The 24,529-nt window shown below is 34.6% G+C and overlaps 4 non-coding genes and 1 pseudogene across 4 annotated transcripts; all 5 read right to left on the reverse strand.

Annotated features, from left to right (window-relative positions):
- Position 1: 1 nt before the first annotated feature.
- Positions 2-3,549, reverse strand: LOC138312072 (putative nuclease HARBI1; annotated as a pseudogene).
- Positions 3,550-6,227: 2,678 nt separating this feature from the next.
- Positions 6,228-6,299, reverse strand: Trnad-guc (transfer RNA aspartic acid (anticodon GUC)). Its single transcript has one exon. It is a non-coding gene; the product is annotated as a tRNA-Asp (tRNA).
- Positions 6,300-7,001: 702 nt separating this feature from the next.
- Positions 7,002-7,073, reverse strand: Trnad-guc (transfer RNA aspartic acid (anticodon GUC)). The gene has a single exon. It is a non-coding gene; the product is annotated as a tRNA-Asp (tRNA).
- Positions 7,074-12,673: 5,600 nt separating this feature from the next.
- Positions 12,674-12,745, reverse strand: Trnad-guc (transfer RNA aspartic acid (anticodon GUC)). The gene has a single exon. It is a non-coding gene; the product is annotated as a tRNA-Asp (tRNA).
- A 2,262-nt stretch (positions 12,746-15,007) lies between these two features.
- Trnad-guc (transfer RNA aspartic acid (anticodon GUC)) lies at positions 15,008-15,079 on the reverse strand. The gene has a single exon. It is a non-coding gene; the product is annotated as a tRNA-Asp (tRNA).
- Positions 15,080-24,529: the final 9,450 nt, after the last annotated feature.

Genomic DNA, 24,529 nt, shown 5'->3' on the forward strand with positions numbered 1-24,529 from the left:
TTCAAAATCGTTGCTGAATAAGATGTGCTCTGACATCGCGTCCATCTTCCAGATGTCCATGGTATTGGATGTTTTCTGGTTCTGGTTCTGGATCTATTTCATTCTCGGGAGGGTCAACCGCATTATCAATGCACAAGTTATGAAGAATAAAACAAACGTAAACCACCTTGCATGTTTTTGCTGGAGAAAACATGATGCAACCAGTAGACTTGTGTAAACACCTGAAAGGAATTTTCAGAGAACCATTTGTGAACTCGTTCCAGTTTCGTACATCTAAAAAGTAAAAATCTTTCTAAATGATATCATATACATACATGTATGTACTTCATATTATGATAGTATACTCTCTATGTTAAACAAATATATAGAAAAAATAATTGAAATTGAAGTTTGATTATATACATGTACAATGGATACATGGCCATATATTGCACCTGCATGCAACTACATGTATTTGACATACTCGTTTATATTTTCCTTATGTACTCATTCAATTTATCATTCTTTTACTTCCATTGATATAAAGGAAATCAATTTTTGTACAAACTAAAATACCTGAATCTTGACTTAAGCAGTCCAAAAGATCTCTCTACCACATTCCTTGTTTTCATATGAGATTTGTTGTACCTGCATGGATAACAAAGAGACTTAAATGATTAGTTTGTCTGTCTGTCTGTCTGTCTGTATGTAAGTAGGTACATTTAGTATGTAAGCCTGTATGTTACATCTTTATTAGCGGGTATGTACAATTGCGAACTGAAAAAATAAATTGTGTATAGAGATCAGTGATTTCATTACCTTCTTATTAAAATAACCTTTTAATGCATGTACTTGAATTCACATTCTGTTTGCATTTCGTTCTCTGCAAGGTGTTTTGTTATGTACTCTATAAAAATACATGTAGTGGACCAAGTCTCCTTGTGATTATTCACATCGGATAGTTTCTAATCTATTATATGTTTCACGGATAAATGAATTCACGTCCCTTTTACTTAAATTGCATGTTTAAAGCGAATTTGGGACCTTCGCGATTCCAAACATATACACGTTCACGTATATATTAAGAATGTTACTCAATCAAATATATATATTCACTTTAATGCACATACATTTCATCACTTTTGGATGCAGGGATGGCTACTGGTGTAAGAAGCCATGGCCTCAAGGGATAACCCGAATCCCCTAACAGCCATCCATACATCTGGTCCACTGTCGTTCCAACACCACTGTGGGTCGTGAACAGACCCTGGCCATTTGCAGACGACATTTATGAACCTAAGATATAAAATAATGTGTCGAGTTTCTGTTCCCTATCTGTGATCAAGGATGTAGATGAGGAGGATAAGTCACTCGGTGTTTTGGACGAATACGTCGCGAGCACTTTTGGCGACGACATATTTCCTTTTGACTCGCCCAATACGTACGTGTATAAACGACCCTCCCCCTATAGGCGCACCTACCATCTTCTAGAGAAGAAGTTGAAGTTGTATAAGCGCCCCCATCCAATGGATTTAACAATGTTTTACAACATGTGATGCCTTTAACATCATAATAATTTATTATATGAACTCGCGAGTCTTTACATGTGAATCACGACATCGGGGACAATGCGTCTCAAAGAATGAAAGACATATGCATGTTTAATGTACATGTAACTGATTAATGTGTTATTAGTACAGAAAGGATTAAAATATGGCTGATTTTTTTCGTCCACAACTTACATTTTGGTTCATTAATAAGTGCCCCCTTTGTTACAGTTTGGATGCTATATGTAATTACGGCGAATACGGTATGTAGAGTATGATATACCGATTTTTGACCTAGACCTCTAAAACGTCTAAAATGGTCTTCGGCCACTGACTCTGATGGGTCCATAATTATAAACTGTAACTAATTCTCAGATCCCTGTGGGATTATAATTACCGTTTTACTTTCTGAAGCGGGCCGTCATTTCATGAGATATATATCTTTTAATGACAATTTACGACATTTCTTCTAAATCTTACAGGTATTTGTTGAGAAAAATGATTTTTACTCTCAATTCATCGGTCCCGCGTCGTGTATAGTATGGTGTAAAGAGACAGCTGTGACAAATCCTCCTCACTTGTATATCCTTGCTGTGATGGTTACATGTATAAGGAGGATTCAATTAATGGTAACGTGATGCTAATATCCATACCATGCATTACCACAGAGCCTACATTGTACATATGTACTCTATGACAGTTTGCATTGTTTTGTATACTTTATTGTGCATAAAACTCGAGCAGATATCAAAAAAATATACGACAATATAACCATGCTTTGAAATAATCGACAAATATGGCTCGACATATCGCATATAAATATAATACGCGTGCTATTTTCCACAGGCAACTTTTACCACATGTTTTGTAATCCTTCTATGATAATACAAAATATGGATATACATTTTATCTGTTTTGAACAAGAACATTAAGTCAAAATAAACTACATGTATAAATAACACACACACACACATTACATATATGTACATTGTATGTAAACTAATTCTCAGGTCCCCGTATATTTTTCACATACATGTACCCATGAACTAGACCTACTTAAAGGTTAATTTACATTTAGTCTTCATGATTTTTTTAAAAAATAATTATGCATTTCTTAACATAATTTATGTTATCAGCACCAATTGAAATTATCATGACGAAAAATTTACAGTTAAAACAATGATGATATCATAGTCAAGAATCAAGGACTAGAGTTAAGAGGCTTAATTTTGTTTTTTCATTGTTTAGCACAAACTGATTAACACGTTTAGAGTGCATCGCTTTGGTATTGTAGCAAAAATGATTCAGGGATATATTTAGGTGTACGGCTTTCACATTGTATGTTCCGTCTTTTTGGTTTTCTTTCTTTATTATAATCGACTTAGGGGACATCACTCTCATTCAATTAAAGAACGCTGGCGGGTATGCATGAGTTACATCAATACATCTTACTTCAAAGAATGGTCGCAGATTGCTTGCACATTTAGTACATGATAACCTTTTCTGCAAACAAATACGTGCTCGTCGACGGTGGGGGATTGGATTGGTATAAGAGTCCCATCAATAGCACCCACAACATTGGGCAATCCGACGATTTCGTGGAAACCTTCTTTCACTGCACGGACTTCAGTCATGGAGGAAGGGAATTTTATAATATGGCGATACTCGTCAAAGAGTGCATTGGTCACAGATGAAATACTGCGACTAACAGATGCTCTGCTAATCCCGTGCAGATCTCCTACTTCTGAAAGAACCCCCCCCCCCCCCCCCTTCGCAAAATATCTAGGCACACAAGGACCCGTGTTGTGGGGGGCACTGCATGTGAACGCCGAGTTGGGCGTGTAATAACAGGTGAGATTGTTAGCAATATATCATTGATTAAATGTCTCGGTAGTCTATACCTCTCAATCAGAGAAACATCATCGAACATCTCTAAGATGTTTTGCCGGTCCCGGAACGCCCTTTCTCGTCTAATCATCCGTCGATTTTCATCTTCTTCTTGTAAAAACAACACGGCCGCCATATTTGTTTACGTTTACGTGGGGTTTACGGGTGGTATTTTGTTGGCGTAAGTTACGTACGGTTTTGACGTTATTTACGTGTACCCGTAAGTCATTTACGGGTACCCGTAACTTACGTGTGCTTTGTGAAACGGTCAAAATAACTTACGTACAGGTTACGGGTACCCGTAAAGTTACGTATGCTTTGTGAAACGGTACCCAGGTTAGAAAATCCTCGGTAAAAGGCGAAGGATGTCTGGATATATAATCGATTTTAATGGAATTGAGTTCCGATTTTTCATAGTCGATTTGTCTCTGAGCGATGTAAATAAATGTAAAATAAAAATAGAAATTTTGAAAAATAAATCCTCCCCGGCGGGGAATTGAACCTCGGTCTCCCGCGTGACAGGCGGGGATACTCACCACTATACTACCGAGGATTAGATGATAGCAAGGTTGCGCACAATTGCTTTTTAAGATATATGTGTCATAACCGGGGGAACAATTTGACAAGTTGTTGTTTTCTTATTAATCTACTAAAAACCAACAGGTTTAATGAATCAAGCTGTGGAAATCATTGAAAGGGACTGACAGACAAACATGTAATATGCCTTATAAGCAAGGTAAAATTCTCGGTTTTTATGCCTTACATATGTTTCGATGGAAACACACCTGCAGAAATCTATTTACAATTAATTAATAACCACGTTATAATGTGAAAAGAAATTGTAGACCACAACTTGGCTTAATGGTCATGCCGTATGTACTCATTTCAGTGCAGTGTAGACCTGCCAAAATCATATTGTTTTCAGTTCTTATTTGTGCTTGTAAAATTAAAATCTATGCACTGTAAGTATTGAAATTCTCAAAATGTTAGCTATAATTGGTGGTGAATAAAATATTAAAGCTCTTTTTGATTCGTGAGTATAAATTTACGGCATGTATAACTTAAAAAGTTTGGTTGAACGGGCACGAGCTGTACGGCAACTGTATTGTACAGGTTAGAAAATCCTCAGTAAAAGGCGAAGGATGTTTGAATACATAATCGATTTTAATGGAATTGAGTTCCGATTTTTCATAGTCGATTTGTCTCTGAGCGATGTAAATAAATGTAAAATAAAAATAGAAATTTTGAAAAATAAATCCTCCCCGGCGGGTAACTGAACCTCGGTCTCCCGCGTGACAGGCGGGGATACTCACCACTATACTACCGAGGATTAGATGATAGCAAGGTTGCGCACAATTGCTTTTAAAGATATATGTGCCATAACCGGGGGAACAATTTGACAAGTTGTTGTTTTCTTATTAATCTACTAAAAACCAACCGGTTTAATGAATCAAGCTGTGGAAATCATTGAAAGGGACTGACAGACAAACATGTAGTATGCCTTATAAGCAATGTAAAATTCTCGGTTTTTATGCCTTACATATGTTTCGATGGAAACACACCTGCAGAAATCTATTTACAATTAATTAATAACCACGTTATAATGTGAAATGAAATTGTAGACCACAACTTGGCTTAATGGTCATGCCGTATGTACTCATTTCAGTGCAGTGTAGACCTGCCAATATCATATTGTTTTCAGTTCTTATTTGTGCTTGTAAAATTAAAATCTATGCACTGTAAGTATTGTAATTCTCAAAATGTTAGCTATAATTGGTGGTGAATAAAATATTAAAGCTCTTTTTGATTCGTGAGTATAAATTTACGGCATATATAACTTAAAAGTTTGGTTGAACGGGCACGAGCTGTACGGCAACTGTATTGTACAGGTTAGAAAATCCTCGGTAAAAGGCGAAGGATGTCTGGATATATAATCGATTTTAATGGAATTGAGTTTCGATTTTTCATAGTCGATTTGTCTCTGAGCGATGTAAATAAATGTAAAATAAAAATAGAAATTTTGAAAAAATAATTCCTCCCCGGCGGGGAATTGAACCCCGGTCCCTCCCGCGTGACAGGCGGGGATACTCACCACTATACTACCGAGGATTAGATGATAGCAAGGTTGCGCACAATTGCTTTTAAAGATATATGTGCCATAACCGGGGGAACAATTTGACAAGTTGTTGTTTTCTTATTTATCTACTAAAAAACCAACAGGTTTAATGAATCAAGCTGTGGAAATCATTGAAAGGGACTGACAGACAAACATGTATTATGCCTTATAAGCAATGTAAAATTCTCGGTTTTTATGCCTTACATATGTTTCGATGGAAACACACCTGCAGAAATCTATTTACAATTAATTAATAACCACGTTATAATGTGAAATGAAATTGTAGACCACAACTTGGCTTAATGGTCATGCCGTATGTACTCATTTCAGTGCAGTGTAGACCTGCCAAAATCATATTGTTTTCAGTTCTTATTTGTGCTTGTAAAATTAAAATCTATGCACTGTAAGTATTGTAATTCTCAAAATGTTAGCTATAATTGGTGGTGAATAAAATATTAAAGCTCTTTTTGATTCGTGAGTATAAATTTACGGCATATATAACTTAAAAGTTTGGTTGAACGGGCACGAGCTGTACGGCAACTGTATTGTACAGGTTAGAAAATCCTCGGTAAAAGGCGAAGGATGTCTGGATATATAATCGATTTTAATGGAATTGAGTTTTGATTTTTCATAGTCGATTTGTCTCTGAGCGATGTAAATAAATGTAAAATAAAAATAGAAATTTTGAAAAATAAATCCTCCCCGGCGGGGAATTGAACCCCGGTCTCCCGCGTGACAGGCGGGGATACTCACCACTATACTACCGAGGATTAGATGATAGCAAGGTTGCGCACAATTGCTTTTAAAGATATATGTGCCATAACCGGGGAACAATTTGACAAGTTGTTGTTTTCTTATTAATCTACTAAAAACCAACAGGTTTAATGAATCAAGCTGTGGAAATCATTGAAAGGGACTGACAGACAAACATGTATATGCCTTATAAGCAATGTAAAATTCTCGGTTTTTATGCCTTACATATGTTTCGATGGAAACACACCTGCAGAAATCTATTTACAATTAATTAATAACCACGTTATAATGTGAAATGAAATTGTAGACCACAACTTGGCTTAATGGTCATGCCGTATGTACTCATTTCACTGCAGTGTAGACCTGCCAAAATCATATTGTTTTCAGTTCTTATTTGTGCTTGTAAAATTAAAATCTATGCACTGTAAGTATTGTAATTCTCAAAATGTTAGCTATAATTGGTGGTGAATAAAATATTAAAGCTCTTTTTGATTCATGAGTATAAATTTACGGCATATATAACATAAAAGTTTGGTTGAACGGGCACGAGCTGTACGGCAACTGTATTGTACAGGTTAGAAAATCCTCGGTAAAAGGCGAAGGATGTTTGAATATATAATCGATTTTAATGGAATTGAGTTTCGATTTTTCATAGTCGATTTGTCTCTGAGCGATGTAAATAAATGTAAAATAAAAATAGAAATTTTGAAAAATAAATCCTCCCCGGCGGGGAATTGAACCCCGGTCTCCCGCGTGACAGGCGGGGATACTCACCACTATACTACCGAGGATTAGATGATAGCAAGGTTGCGCACAATTGCTTTTAAAGATATATGTGCCATAAAGATCGGGGAACAATTTGACAAGTTGTTGTTTTCTTATTAATCTACTAAAAACCAACAGGTTTAATGAATCAAGCTGTGGAAATCATTGAAAGGGACTGACAGACAAACATGTAATATGCCTTATAAGCAATGTAAAATTCTCGGTTTTTATGCCTTACATATGTTTCGATGGAAACACACCTGCAGAAATCTATTTACAATTAATTAATAACCACGTTATAATGTGAAATGAAAATGGAGACCACAACTTGGCTTAATGGTCATGCCGTATGTACTCATTTCACTGCAATGTAGACCTGCCAAAATCATATTGTTTTCAGTTCTTATTTGTGCTTGTAAAATTAAAATCTATGCACTGTAAGTATTGAAATTCTCAAAATGTTAGCTATAATTGGTGGTGAATAAAATATTAAAGCTCTTTTTGATTCGTGAGTATAAATTTACGGCATATATAACTTAAAAGTTTGGTTGAACGGGCACGAGCTGTACGGCAACTGTATTGTACAGGTTAGAAAATCCTCGGTAAAAGGCGAAGGATGTTTGAATATATAATCGATTTTAATGGAATTGAGTTTTGATTTTTCATAGTCGATTTGTCTCTGAGCGATGTAAATAAATGTAAAATAAAAATAGAAATTTTGAAAAATAAATCCTCCCCGGCGGGGAATTGAACCCCGGTCTCCCGCGTGACAGGCGGGGATACTTTTTTTTTTATCTTTAAAAATAATCTTTTAATGTTCCCAGCAAATAGGACCCCCGGGGTTGGGGCCCCGAAGGCTCCTCACATTTCATTTAATATAAACATTTGAAATCAATATATCACGTACTTTATAACGCATACATTCAATTTCTTTTCATTTGCAATAATAATGCAAAGACAATGAGTACAATAGTGTTAACTAGATATCTAAAACAAAGGAACTCAAATCATTAGAATTTAAAAAAATATCATCACCTTTTAACAATGCATTATCTGCAGCAATATACTTTTTGAACAACTGATATTTCTTTGCCATTTGATAATAATGTCTAATATAATCAAAATATTTTCTAAGTGTATACTTAAAGAAAGTTTTCAAATTCAACTTTGACATATCACTAACTACTAAGTTGCGCCTTTTAAATATACAGAAACGAACTACTCCAAAAAAGAAGTTAATGAAATACGGATTAGTGAATTTGATCTTTCTTGTGAAACCCAGAAGTACAAGACTTCCTAGAGAAATATCCGATAAGTAATTCTGATCAGCCTTTGAAAAAAGTTTCTTTGCTAATGTTTGGATATAGGCTAAAAAATCGGAAAGTTCTGAACAATCAAGAAACAAATGCTGTAAAGTTTCTGAATCAGTTTTACAAACTAGACATTGGTCATTATTAACTGTGCCAATTTTCTTCAGCTTTTCCATGGTAAATATAGTATTATGAACAATACGATAGTGAACATCAACAATATCACATGGTAAAAATGGCAAATACATTATTGCAAAGACTTGTGGTAGGCTCATGCTATTAAAAACATTTGACCAATATTCAGTTGATTTTGGTCTTCTGAAAAATCGACGAATGAAACACCCATATATATCTTTGGTAGTTTTTGGATAGAGCTGTACAGTAGTCCCATTACCATCCATATATGTAACGAAAGGTCTACATTCAGTTCTTATATTGGTATGTACATTGCTGAAAATGACATCTTTATATTTAGCAGGAACCGAGTCCATGATAATTTTATAATCATTTAAAATCATATCGCTAGAAATATCTGGATTACTATCCTTGATAACATCAACTATTGCATTTGAGTGAATGAACTTGGATACAACTTCTAAAGTCAAATGTTTAACCTTAACTATACCAGCTTTAGCGAAACATTCAATAAAAATAGGTTTGCCATTGTTCAAAAATATTGGGTTGAAAAACAACGGCTGTTCATACACAAAAAAGGTGTCCTCATTGTAGAACACTTCATTAACAGACTGAAAGATATACCAAGCCTTTAACATTTCGTGATAAACAATGGGTAAAGATCTAAGATACTTATTAGGAAACTTACAATAAATAACCTCAAAATCGAGATTTAAATTCAGAACTTTGTTAAAAAAAATACTGACCCGTACATTTCCAGACTGCTCTGCAAGAAGTATCTAACCACCTTAAAAGAAATTTTAATCTAAACGCTTTAAGTTTTAATTCAATATCAGGTACATTCAAACCACCATCTTTTCTTTTGCCAATAATAGTATCATAAGCGACCAAATGTGCACTTTTATGCCACAAAAAATCAATACATAGTTTCTTAATTTCAGTAATAGCTGCCAGAGGTATTGTATGTGACGTTAGACAATACCAACATCTAGACATCAACAATGAATTAATTACAATAGCTCTCCCTTGTATAGTTAACTGTCTCTGGGACCACATTTTCAAAGTATTTCTAATGTTAGCAACCTTAGTATCCCAATTCTTTTCGTTACATAAACGTAAATCTATACCAACATACACACCAAGAACACAAATAACCTTTTCGCATAATTTTATACGAAACTTATCAAGCTCATTTGGCGAAATATTACCTTGGCCAACACATAGAATTTCTGACTTATCTTTATTAATTTTGGCACCAGATCCCTTACTATAAATTTCCAATAATTTAAAAACATTTTCAATACACATTTTATTTCCAAGTGTCAAAGTAGTATCATCCGCATGTTGATACACTTTAGATTCAAAATTTGTATTAGGAACCGTGATACCATTAACATCTGGAGATTTCAAAATCATATTTCCCAAAGGTTCTGCCGCCAAAACATATAACATCGCAGAAATTGGACAGCCCTGCCGTACTGAGTTCCGGATGGATATAAATTTGGTAAGATTGCCATTATATTTTACAGAACTAGAAATATTGGTGTAAAATATCTTAATCCAGTCAACAAAATTCCCACCAAAACCAAATTTTTCCAAAACTTTGAACAAATACGAATGACTTACACGATCAAAGGCCTTTTCTTGATCAATTTTTAGAATATACCCCTCACGATCTTCCTGTGTAGTAAGATCAATAATATCACGCACACAAAAAATGGTATCCGCGATATCACGCCCAACAACACAGCAAGACTGAAAATCAGAAATAATAGAAGGCAAAACAGACTTAAGCCGCTCTGACATAACCCGGGCTAAAATTTTATAATCTACGTTTAAAAGGCTAATAGGCCTCCAATTTTTCAACAAAGTTTTATCACCTCTCTTTTTATAAACCAGATTAATAACCCCTTGTTTCATACTTTTTGTCAATTCTTTTTTCTTCCCCAGATACTTTGTACAACATGAGGAAAAATATATTTCAAATCATCAAAAAAATGGCAATAAAATTCAACAGTCAGACCATCTAAGCCTGGACTTTTAGACTTAGACATAGAAAACAAAGCTTTGTGTATTTCATCAACAGTTACAGGCGAATCGCACTTGATTCTGTCATCCTCAGATACCTTTTTGTCAATAAAAGTTAAAACATTTTCAATATCACAATCATCTGTTTCAATACAATTATACAATTGATTATAAAAACTAAATATTTCATGAGACATCTCTTCAGATGACGCTAAAACATTTCCATCGCTGTCATGCAGACACTTTATGGCATTAGAGTTCTGCCTATACTTCTCCAATTTTAAAAAATAACCAGTATTTTTATCACCATCTACTGCCCATTTCGCTTTTGACCTCAAAACAGCCCCATTACACTTTTCTTTTTCAAATTTTTCTAAACTCTGTTTTAACTCATCATACTTAGTACAATCAAAGGATCTCCCATTAGCTATATCACAGGAATAATTATGCAGTTTATTCTGAATCTTATAAAACTCGGACATTTTCTGTTTTCTTCGATCCTTACCATAAACTCGAGAAAACTTTTTAATTTTATATTTCAAATTATCCCACCAAACTTTCGGTTCATTAACATACAAAGGGCAATTTTTAGCAGAATCTATTATAGACCTTATTTTTGTATTAAAATCATCTTCTAACAAAAAACAATTATTAAAAATCCAAATACCTGGACCTTTACTTTCACTATCACAGTCAATTTTCATAACAACAAAACAATGATCACTAAACGAAGTATCATTATAGTATACATTTTGTACAAAAGAACTTATGGTTTTAGCTACTAGAAAGTAGTCTATACGACTTTGCGATAAAGTATCTAAACTCACTCGTTTCCGTGAAAAAACAGCACAATTTTTATTTCTAACTCTCCAAATATCGTGAATATCACATGAAAACATAAGACTTTTCAATGCCGACACACTAGGATTCACCGTATGTGACGTAGCACCTGTACGATCTAGAGTGGAAAGAGTAGTATTAAAATCACCCCCTGTAATCAGATTCTCCAAAAATGGTCCTAACCAAATTTTTAAACGTTCAAAAAAAGTTTTTTTTTCACTATCAACATTCGGAGCATATATATTAACAATATTCCAATCCTTATCTTCAATTGTTATCTTCAATCGTAAAACTCTTCCGTCATACCCATCAAAATCAATCAAACCATCTTTAAAATCATTAGACACTAAAATAGCGACACCTTTCCTGTTATCATTGCTATTGTTAAAAACAATCCTACCTTTCCATAGGTGACTTATTTGATTGACAAAAGTGTCATCCCAGAAAGTTTCTTGCAATAAAACAACTTTATAATTATGATACTGAAAGTATTCAAATAAATTTTTAACTTTAACAACATCCCTTAAACCATTAACATTAATGGATGATATCGTAAACATAAAAAAGCACAACAAGACAAAGTTCATTATAAAATTATTTAACTTAGATTAGATGATAGCAAGGTTGCGCACAATTGCTTTTTAAGATATATGTGTCATAACCGGGGGAACAATTTGACAAGTTGTTGTTTTCTTATTAATCTACTAAAAACCAACAGGTTTAATGAATCAAGCTGTGGAAATCATTGAAAGGGACTGACAGACAAACATGTAATATGCCTTATAAGCAAGGTAAAATTCTCGGTTTTTATGCCTTACATATGTTTCGATGGAAACACACCTGCAGAAATCTATTTACAATTAATTAATAACCACGTTATAATGTGAAAAGAAATTGTAGACCACAACTTGGCTTAATGGTCATGCCGTATGTACTCATTTCAGTGCAGTGTAGACCTGCCAATATCATATTGTTTTCAGTTCTTATTTGTGCTTGTAAAATTAAAATCTATGCACTGTAAGTATTGTAATTCTCAAAATGTTAGCTATAATTGGTGGTGAATAAAATATTAAAGCTCTTTTTGATTCGTGAGTATAAATTTACGGCATGTATAACTTAAAAAGTTTGGTTGAACGGGCACGAGCTGTACGGCAACTGTATTGTACAGGTTAGAAAATCCTCGGTAAAAGGCGAAGGATGTCTGGATACATAATCGATTTTAATGGAATTGAGTTCCGATTTTTCATAGTCGATTTGTCTCTGAGCGATGTAAATAAATGTAAAATAAAAATAGAAATTTTGAAAAATAAATCCTCCCCGGCGGGGAATTGAACCCCGGTCTCCCGCGTGACAGGCGGGGATACTCACCACTATACTACCGAGGATTAGATGATAGCAAGGTTGCGCACAATTGCTTTTAAAGATATATGTGCCATAACCGGGGGAACAATTTGACAAGTTGTTGTTTTCTTATTAATCTACTAAAAACCAACAGGTTTAATGAATCAAGCTGTGGAAATCATTGAAAGGGACTGACAGACAAACATGTATTATGCCTTATAAGCAATGTAAAATTCTCGGTTTTTATGGCCTTACATATGTTTCGATGGAAACACACCTGCAGAAATCTATTTACAATTAATTAATAACCACGTTATAATGTGAAATGAAATTGTAGAACACCACTTGGCTTAATGGTCATGCCGTATGTACTCATTTCAGTGCAGTGTAGACCTGTCAATATCATATTGTTTTCAGTTCTTATTTGTGCTTGTAAAATTAAAATCTATGCACTGTAAGTATTGTAATTCTCAAAATGTTAGCTATAATTGGTGGTGAATAAAATATTAAAGCTCTTTTTGATTCGTGAGTATAAATTTACGGCATGTATAACTTAAAATGTTTGGTTGAACGGGCACGAGCTGTACGGCAACTGTATTGTACAGGTTAGAAAATCCTCAGTAAAAGGCGAAGGATGTTTGAATACATAATCGATTTTAATGGAATTGAGTTTCGATTTTTCATAGTCGATTTGTCTCTGAGCGATGTAAATAAATGTAAAATAAAAATAGAAATTTTGAAAAATAAATCCTCCCGGCGGGGAATTGAACCCCGATCTCCCGCGTGACAGGCGGGGATACTCACCACTATACTACCGAGGATTAGATGATAGCAAGGTTGCGCACAATTGCTTTTAAAGATATATGTGCCATAACCGGGGGATTACTATCTGCAATGTTGTTGTTTTCTTATTAATCTACTAAAAACCAACAAGGTTTAATGAATCAAGCTGTGGAAATCATTGAAAGGGACTGACAGACAAACATGTAGTATGCCTTATAAGCAATGTAAAATTCTCGGTTTTTATGCCTTACATATGTTTCGATGGAAACACACCTGCAGAAATCTATTTACAATTAATTAATAACCACGTTATAATGTGAAATGAAATTGTAGACCACAACTTGGCTTAATGGTCATGCCGTATGTACTCATTTTAGTGCAGTGTAGACCTGTCAATATCATATTGTTTTCAGTTCTTATTTGTGCTTGTAAAATTAAAATCTATGCACTGTAAGTATTGTAACTCTCAAAATGTTAGCTATAATTGGTGGTGAATAAAATATTAAAGCTCTTTTTGATTCGTGAGTATAAATTTACGGCATATATAACTTAAAAGTTTGGTTGAACGGGCACGAGCTGTACGGCAATTGTATTGTACAGGTTAGAAAATCCTCGGTAAAAGGCGAAGGATGTCTGGATATATAATCGATTTTAATGGAATTGAGTTTCGATTTTTCATAGTCGATTTGTCTCTGAGCGATGTAAATAAATGTAAAATAAAAAAAGAAATTTTGAAAAATAAATCCTCCCCGGCGGGGAATTGAACCCCGGTCTCCCGCGTGACAGGCGGGGATACTCACCACTATACTACCGAAAATTAGATGATAGCAAGGTTGCGCACAATTGCTTTTAAAGATATATGTGCCATAACCGGAGGAACAATTTGACAAGTTGTTGTTTTCTTATTAATCTACTAAAAACCAACAGGTTTAATGAATCAAGCTGTGGAAATCATTGAAAGGGACTGACAGACAAACATGTAGTATGCCTTATAAGCAATGTAAAATTTTCGGTTTTTATGCCTTACATATGTTTCGATGGAAACACACCTGCAGAAATCTATTTACAATTAATTAATAACCACGTTTATAATGTGAAATGAAATTGTAGAACACAACTTGGCTTAATGGTCATGCCGTATGTACTCATTTCAGTGCAGCGTAGACCTGTCAATATCATATTGTTTTCAGTTCTTATTTGTGCTTGTAAAATAAAAATCTGTGCACTGTAAGTATTGAAATTCTCAAAATGTTAGCTATAATTGGTGGTGAATAAAATATTAAAGCTCTTTTTGATTCGTGAGTATAAATTTACGGCATATATAACTTAAAAGTTTGGTTGAACGGGCACGAGCTGTACGGCAACTGTATTGTACAGGTTAGAAAATCCTCAGTAAAAGGCGAAGGATGTTTGAATATATAATCGATTTTAATGGAATTGAGTTTTGATTTTTCATAGTCGATTTTGTGTCTGAGCGATGTAAATAAATGTAAAATAAAAATAGAAATTTTGAAAAATAAATCCTCCCCGGCGGGGAATTGAACCCCGGTCTCCCGCGTGACAGGCGGGGATACTCACCACTATACTACCGAGGATTAGATGATAGCAAGGTTGCGCACAATTGCTTTTAAAGATATATGTGCCATAACCGGGGGAACAATTTGACAAGTTGTTGTTTTCTTATTAATCTACTAAAAACCAACAGGTTTAATGAATCAAGCTGTGGAAATCATTGAAAGGGACTGACAGACAAACATGTATTATGCCTTATAAGCAATGTAAAATTCTCGGTTTTTTATGCCTTACATATGTTTCGATGGAAACACACCTGCAGAAATCTATTTACAATTAATTAATAAACCACGTTATAATGTGAAATGAAATTGTAGACCACAACTTGGCTTAATGGTCATGCCGTATGTACTCATTTCACTGCAGTGTAGACCTGCCAAAATCATATTGTTTTCAGTTCTTATTTGTGTTTGTAAAATTAAAATCTATGCACTGTAAGTATTGTAATTTCTCAAAATGTTAGCTATAATTGGTGGTGAATAAAAATATTAAAGCTCTTTTGATTCGTGAGTATAAATTTACGGCATATATAAACTTAAAAGTTTGGTTTGAACGGGCACGAGCTGTACGGCAAAACTGTATTGTACAGGTTAGAAAATCCTCGGTAAAAGGCGAAGGGATGTTTGATATATATAATCGATTTTTAATGGAATTGAGTTTTGATTTTTCATAGTCGATTTGTGTCGTGTGAGCGATGTAAATAAATGTAAAATAAAAATAGAAATTTTGAAAAATAAATCCTCCCCGGGCGGGGAATTGAACCCCGGTCTCTCCCGCGTGACAGGCGGGGATACTCACCACTATACTACCGAGGATTAGATGATAGCAAGGTTGCGCACAATTGCTTTTAAAGATATATGTGCCATAACCGGGGGAACAATTTGACAAGTTGTTGTTTTCTTATTAATCTACTAAAAACCAACAGGTTTAATGAATCAAGCTGTGGAAATCATTGAAAGGGACTGACAGACAAACATGTATTATGCCTTATAAGCAATGTAAAATTCTCGGTTTTTATGCCTTACATATGTTTCGATGGAAACAACACCTGCAGAAATCTATTTACAATTAATTAATAACCACGTTATAATGTGAAATGAAATTGGAGACCACAACTTGGCTTAATGGTCATGCCGTATGTACTCATTTCACTGCAGTGTAGACCTGCCAAAATCATATTGTTTTCAGTTCTTATTTGTGCTTGTAAAATTAAAATCTATGCACTGTAAGTATTGTAATTCTCAAAATGTTAGCTATAATTGGTGGTGAATAAAATATTAAAGCTCTTTTTGATTCATGAGTATAAATTTACGGCATATACAATGGGGAAAAGTTTGGTTGAACGGGCACGAGCTGTACGGCAACTGTATTGTACAGGTTAGAAAATCCTCGGTAAAAGGCGAAGGATGTTTGAATATATAATCGATTTTAATGGAATTGAGTTTTGATTTTTCATAGTCGATTTGATGTCTCTGAGCGATGTAAATAAATGTAAAATAAAAATAGAAATTTTGAAAAATAAATCCTCCCCGGGCGGGGAATTGAACCCCGGTCTCCCGCGTGACAGGCGGGGATACTCACCACTATACTACCGAGGATTAGATGATAGCAAGGTTGCGCACAATTGCTTTTAAAGATATATGTGCCATAACCGGGGGAACAATTTGACAAGTTGTTGTTTTTCTTATTAATCTACTAAAAACCAACAGGTTTAATGAATCAAGCTGTGGAAATCATTGAAAGGGACTGACAGACAAACATGTATTATGCCTTATAAGCAATGTAAAATTCTCGGTTTTTATGCCTTACATATGTTTGGAAAATCTTTTCAATGATTTTCCACAGGCTTGATTCATTAAACCTGTTTGGTTTTTGGTACACTTTATTAAGAAAACAACAACTTGTCAATTTTCCCAGGTTATGGCACATAGCTCTTTAAAAGCAATTGTGCGACAACCTTGCTATCTATCTAATTTTCGGTAGTATAGTCGGTGAGTTATCCCCGCTCCTGTCACGCGGAGACCGGGGTTTCAATTCCCACGCCGGGGGAGATTTATTTTTCAAAATTTCTATTTTATTTTACATTTAAGTTACATTCGCTCAGAGACAAAATCGACTATGAAAAATCAAAACTCCAATTCATTTAAAATCGATTATATATCCAGGAAATCCTTCGCCTTTTATCCGAGGTTTTTCTAACCTGTACAATACAGTTGCCGTACAGCTCGTGCCCGTTCAACTCTAAACTTTTAAGTCTATTACATGCCGTAAATTTATACTCACGAATCAAAAAGAGCTTTAATATTTTTATTACAGTCACCACCAATTATAGCTAAACATTTTGAGAATTTCAATACTTTACAGTGTTCTGATTTTGTAATTTTACTCAACTCATCACTCGCCTCAAATAAGGAACTGAAAACATTATGATTTTGGCAGGGTATATCACTGCACTGAAATGAGTACATACGGCATAAACCCATTAAGCCATGTTGTGGTCTATACAATTTCATTGTCCTACATTATAACGTGATTATTAAATTGAATTGGGATATTAGATTTCTGCAGTGTCGTACTGCCATCGAAACATATTTAAGGCATAAAAACAGAGGATTGTTCTATTGCTTATAAGGCCTATTATGTGTTTGTCTGTCAGTCTCCTTTCAAATGGATTTCACACAGCTTTGAATTATTAAGAAGACCTGGTGTGTTGTTTTGGTAGATTAATAAGAAAACAACAAACGTGTCAAAGTTTTCCCCAGGTGTATGGAACTTTAATAATCTTTTAAAGCAAAAATTGTGCGCAAACTTTGATATCAGTCTAATTTTTTCGGTTGTATAGTGGGTGAGTATACCCCAAGCATGTTCCACGCGGGAGGTGACCGGTGGTGTTCAATTGGCACCCGCGGGGGAGGAGTTATTTTTCAATATTTCTATTTTTATTTTAACAATTTTATTTACATCACGCTCAGAGACAAATCGACTATGAAAAATCAAATGACTCAAATTCCATTAAAATCCCATGTATATATCCATAGTAGACATTCCTATCGCCTTTTACCGTAGGATTTTGCTAAACTCTGTACAATAACAGTTGCCTTACAGCTAGTCCCTGAATGTTCCAACCAGTACTTTATATGTATTACATGCAGATAATTTTATACTCACACGAATCAAAAAAGAGCTTTTAATGATTTATATTCACCACCCATTTGTAGACATACAACGCTTTTTGGAGAAGTTTGACAATAGCATACAGTGCATATAGATTATAATTTTTTGACAAACCACAAATAAGAACTAGATCAAACAGTGATGATATTGGCAGGTCTACAACTGCAGTTGTAAGATGGAATGACATACGGCATGGGACCGTCTAAGCCCAAGTTGTGGTATAGCAAATTTCATTTCACTTATATGACGTGATTATTAATTTATATGTAATTAGATTTCTGCGAGGTCGTGTGTTTCCATCAGTCAAATACATTTGTAAGGCATAAAAACAGAGAATTTTACACTTGTTTATAAGGCATAATATGTCGTTTGTCTGTCAGGTTCACTTTTCAATGATGTGTCCACAGCTTGATTCATTAAACATGTTGGGTTTTTAGTAGTATTAATAAGATAACAAAAACGTGTAAAATTTGTTACCCGGGTTATGGCTCATTTTTTTACTTTATAAAGCATTTGTGCGACAACTTTGCTTTCATCTAATCCTCGGTTATATAGTGGTTGGAGTAACCCCGCCTGTCACGGCGGAGACCGAGATTCAATTCCCCGACGGGGAGGATTTTTTTTTCAATAAAATTCTATTTTTTATGTTTACATATATTTACATCGATCAGACACATAATCGACTATGAAAAATCAAAACTCAATTCCATAAAATTCGATTATATATACCAACATCATTCGCCTTTCTACTGTAGGATTTTCTAACACTGTTTACAATCACAGTTGCCGTAACAGCTCGTGCACGTTCACAACCAAACTTTTTACAGTTATACTTGCTCGTAGATTTTTGATTAACTCACGAATCAATAATGAGCTTTAATATTTTATTTCACCACCAAATTTAGATAAACAATTTGTTTGAGAAAGAATTTCAATACCTTACTGTGCATTAGTGCTTGTTAATTTTACAAGCACAATAAAGAATTGATAACAATATGACTTTTGGAAGGTCTACACTGCAGTGAAAGGAGTACTTACGGCGATTGACCATTAATGCCCAAGTTGTATTGGTCATACTCAATTCATTTCACATATATTAACTGTGTTATCTTATATTAATTGGTAAATAGATTTCTGCCAGGTGTGTTTCATTCTGAACAATATGTAAGGCATAAAAAACAGAGAATTCTTTTACTCATTGCTTATAAGGGACTATTTACATGGTTGTCTGTCACAGTCCTTTTCAATGATTTCCTCAGCGTGATTCATTTATATAAAACTCATGTTGGTTAATTTTGTAGATTTATAAGGAAAACCAAAACTTGTAAAATTGTTCCACCCGGTAATGGCCACAAGATATCCTTTAACAGCAGTTCGTGCGCAACCTTGCTATAATCATAACTTCCTCGGTTAGTTTTAGGGGTGAGTATAACTCGCACTTGTCCACGCGGGGGATGACCGGGGTTCAATTCCCTGCCGGGGAGGAATTTATTTTCAAAAATTTTATATTTTTATATTTTACATTTATTTCACATCGCGCAGAGAACAATTCGACTTTGAAAAACTACAAAACTCAATTCTCACATTAATCCGATTTTTTTATCCATAAACATCCTGTCGAATTTTAAGCTGGATTTTCTAACCCTGTACCAATACAGTTTGCCGTAGGGGACAGCTCGTGCCCGTTCAACCACCAAACTTTTCTAAGTATTTCATGCCGTAAAGTTTATACTATCGAAATCAAAAAGAGAGGGGAACTTGAATATTTTTATTCACCACCAATTATAGCTAACAATTTGAGGATTTCAAAGTGATATATAGATATATGTCCCCCCCACCAGCCCCCCCCCCCCCCCCACTGCCAATAAAAAAAAATCTAAAGGAGTATAGATTTTGATATAAGTGGAATAATAACATTTTACAATACACAAATAAGAACTGAAAACCAATATGATATTGGCAGGTCTACACCTGCAGTGAAATCGTGTACATACGGCATGCCCATTACAGCCAAGTGGTGGGTCTTCAATGTCAGATTTCCACATCTATAACGTTCGCTTATTTAATTTATTGATAAATAGGATTTCTGCAAGGTGTGTTTCACATCGATACATATATGTTAAGGCATAAAAAAACAGAGAATTTTACACTTGCTTATAAGATAAAATACATAAGGCCATATTCCATGTTTGCTCTGTCAGGTCATCTCTTCAAATGATTTCACAGCTGGATTCATTTATAACTCGTTGGTTTTTAGTAGATTAATTAAGAAACCAACAACTTGTCAAATTGTTCCACCGGTTATGGCCATACATATATGTTTATATAGGCAATTGCTGCGAAACCTTGCTATCTTCCTAATCCTCGGTAGTATAGTGGCTGAGTCATCCCCGCCTGTTCACGCAGGAAACTGGGGTTCAATGTCCCGACGGGGAGGATTTATTTTTCCATAATTTCTCATTTTTATTTTACATTTATTTACATCGCTCAGACACAAATCGCAACTTATGAAAAATTCAAAACTCAATTCCATTGATAAATCGATTATAGACTCCAGAACATCCTTCGCCTTTTACGAGGATTTTGTGCTAACGGTACACAAAAAACATGTGCACGTACAGCTCTGCCATGCCCGTTTCAACCAAAACTTTTAAGGTTATATATGCCGTAAATTTATTACTCACGAATCAAAAAAGTGCTTTTATTATTTTATTCACCACCAATTATAGCTACCATTTTGTAAGGAATTACAAATACTTACAGTGCATAGATTTAATTTTAATTTGAACAAGTCAGAACTTGAATTCCCAATATGACCGATTGGAAAATCTATGATTTTGGCAGGTCTAGTCAATGCAGTGAAATGACGTACATACGTCATGACCAGTAAGCACAAGTTGGGGTATACAATTTACAAGAGATAACGAGTTTTTACGTGGTTATTAATTAATTGTAAGATTGGATTTCTGCCTGGTGTGTATAACCATCAAAACATTATGTAAGGCATAGAATAACCGAGAATTTTTAACATTGCTTATAAGGCTTAACTTTCATAGTTCTGTCTGTCTCAGTATCCCTTTCTCATATGATTTCCATACTGCTTGATTTCATTAAACATGTTGGCTATTTAGTAGATTAAGTAGAAAAACATACCAAACTCTGTCAATTCGCACTTCCCTACCGGTTATGGCACCATGATATCTTTAGAAAGCAATTGTTGGTGGTGGGCAAACTCTTGATATCTATGCTAATCCGTCAGCGTAGTATAGTGGATGAGCGTATCCCGCCTGTACACGCGGAGGACAGGGGTTCAATTTCCCTGCTCCGGGGGGGGCGGATGAGGAGATTTATTTTTCATAATTTCTATTTTTATTTGACTTTTTTTTAACATCGGCTCAGATAACAATATCGACATGAAAAGAATCAAAAACTCAATTGCTATTAATTTGATTTATGTATTCAATACGCTTCATGCGCTCTTTTACCTTGAGGATTTTCTGAACCTGTTCATTCTACAGTTTGCCGCCCATAGCTCGTGCCCGTTCAGAACAAGAACTTTTTAAGGTTGTAATTATGCCGTAAATTTTTATCCACAGAACTCAAAAAATGTAGTCTTTAATATTTTATTCACACAGCAATTATAGCTAATCATTTTTGAGAATGTTTCAATACTTACAGTGATTAGATTTTAATTTTACAAGCACAAATTAAGAACTGAAAACAATATGAGTTTTGGCAGGGTCTACACTGCAGTGAAATGACGGTAATATACGGCATGACCATTTACGCCAAGTTCGTGGTCTACATTTTCAGTTCACATTATAACGTTGGTGATTAATTATTGTAAATAGATTTCTGCAGGTGTGTTTCCATCGATAAACATATGTAAGGCATAAAAACCGAGAAATTTTAACATTGCTTATAAGGCTATACCATACATGTTTGTCTGTCGACAGTCCCTTTCAATGATTTTCCACAGCCTTGATTCATTAAACGCTTGATGGTCCTTTTAGTAGATTAATAAGAAAACAACAACTTGTCCAAATTGTTCCCCCCGGTTATGGTCACATATATCTTTAAAAAGCAATTGTGCGCAACCTTGCTATCATCTAATTCCCTCGGTAGTATAGTGGTGAGTTATCCCCGCCTGTCACGCGGGAGACCGGGGTTCAATTCCCCGCCGGGGAGGATTTATTTTTCAAAATCTTCTATTTTTATTTTACATTTATTTACATCGAGCTCAGAGACAAAATCGACTATGAAAAATCAAAACTCAATTCCATTAAAATCGATTATATATTTCCAAACATCCTTCGCCTTTTACCGAGGATTTTCTAACCTGTACAATACAGTTGCCGTACAGCTCGTGCCCCGTTCAACCAAACTTTTAAGTTATATATGCCGTAAAAATTCACTCATACGAACACAAAGAATCAAAAACTCATTTTAATATTTTATTCACCACCAATTATATAGCTAACATTTTTGAGAATTTTCAATACTTATACAGTGCATAGATTTTAATATTTACTAAGAAGCACTAAATAAGAACTGAAAACAATATGATTTTGCATGGCAGGTCTACACTGCACTGAAATGAGTACATACTCGGCATGACCATTAAGCCAAGTTGTGGTCTAACAATTTCATTTCACATTATAACGTGGTTATTAATTAAATTGTAAATAGATTTCTGCAGGTGTGTTTCCATCGAAACATATGTAAGGCATAAAAACCGAGAATTTTACATTGCTTATAAGGCATAATACATGTTTGTCTGTCAGTCCCTTTCAATGATTTCCACAGCTTTGATTCATTTAAACACCTGTTGGTTTTTAGTAGATTAATAAAGAAAAACAACAACTTGTCAACAGTTTGTTCCCAGGTTATGGCACATATATCTTTAAACTAGCAATTGTGCGCAACCTTGCTATCATCTAATCCTCGGTAGTATAGTGGTAACGAGTATCCCCGCCTGTCACGCGGGAGACCGGGGTTCTCAATTCCCCGCCGGGGAGGATTTATTTTTTCAAAATTTCTATTTTTATTTTACATTTATTTACATCGCTCAGAGACAAATCGACTATGAAAAAATCGCAAAACTCAATTCCATTACAAAATCGATTATATATTCAAAACATCCTTTCAGCCATTTTACCGAGGATTTTCTTAACCTGTACAATACTGTTGCCGTACAGCTTCGTGCCCGTTCAACCAAACTTTTAATGTTATATATGCCGTAAATTTATACTCACGAATCAAAAAGAGCTTTAATATTTTATTCACCACACAATTATAGCTAACATTTTGAGAATTACAATACTTACAGTGCATAGATTTTAAATTTTACAAGCACAAAATAAGAACTGAAAACAATATGATTTTGGCAGGTCTACACTGCAGTGCAAATGAGTACATACGGCATGACCATTAAGCCAAGTTGTGGTCTACAATTTCAGTATTCACATTATAAACGTATGGGTTATTAATTAATTTGTGAAATAGATTTCTGCAGGTGTGTTTCTCCATCGAAACATATGTAATGGCATAAAAACCCGAGTAATTTTGAGCATATTGCTTATTTAAGGCATAAATACATGTTTGTCTGTCAGTCTACCCTTTCAATGATTTCCACAGCTTGATTCATTAAACCTGTTGGTTTTTAGTAGATTAATAAGAAAAAACAAAAACTTGTGTCAAATTGTTCCCCCGGTTATGGCACATACATACTCTGTTATATGCTATTTGTGCGCAACCTTGCTATCACATCTAATCCTCAGGTTGTATAGTGGTGAGTATATCCCGCCTGTCCATCGCGGGAGGACCAGGGGTTTCAAATCCCCGGCCGCCGGGGAGGATTTATTTTTCAAAATTTCCTATTTTTATTTTACATTTATTAACATCCGCTCAGACAGACAAATCGAGTCTGAAACAAATCCAAAACTCAATTCACATTAAAATCCGAATTATATATTCAAAGACTATCCTTAGCCATTTTAACCAATAGAGGATTTTTCTAACCTGTACAATACAGTTGCCGTAAATCGATCGTCGCCGTCATCAAGCCAAACTTTTAAGTATATATTATGCCGTATATTGTATACTCAAGAATCAATAAAGAGATTTTACTATTTTTTTCACCAACCAATTATAGCTTACACATTTGGAGATTACAATACTTACAGTGCATTAGATTTTAATTTTACAAACACAATAAAAGAACTGAAAACAATATGATATTGGCAGGCTACACTGCAGCTCTGTAAATGAGTATCAAACGGGCAAGACACATTAAGCAA

Source organism: Argopecten irradians, unplaced genomic scaffold, assembly GCF_041381155.1.
Source record: "Argopecten irradians isolate NY unplaced genomic scaffold, Ai_NY scaffold_0199, whole genome shotgun sequence".
Taxonomy (NCBI): Eukaryota; Metazoa; Mollusca; class Bivalvia; order Pectinida; family Pectinidae; genus Argopecten; species Argopecten irradians.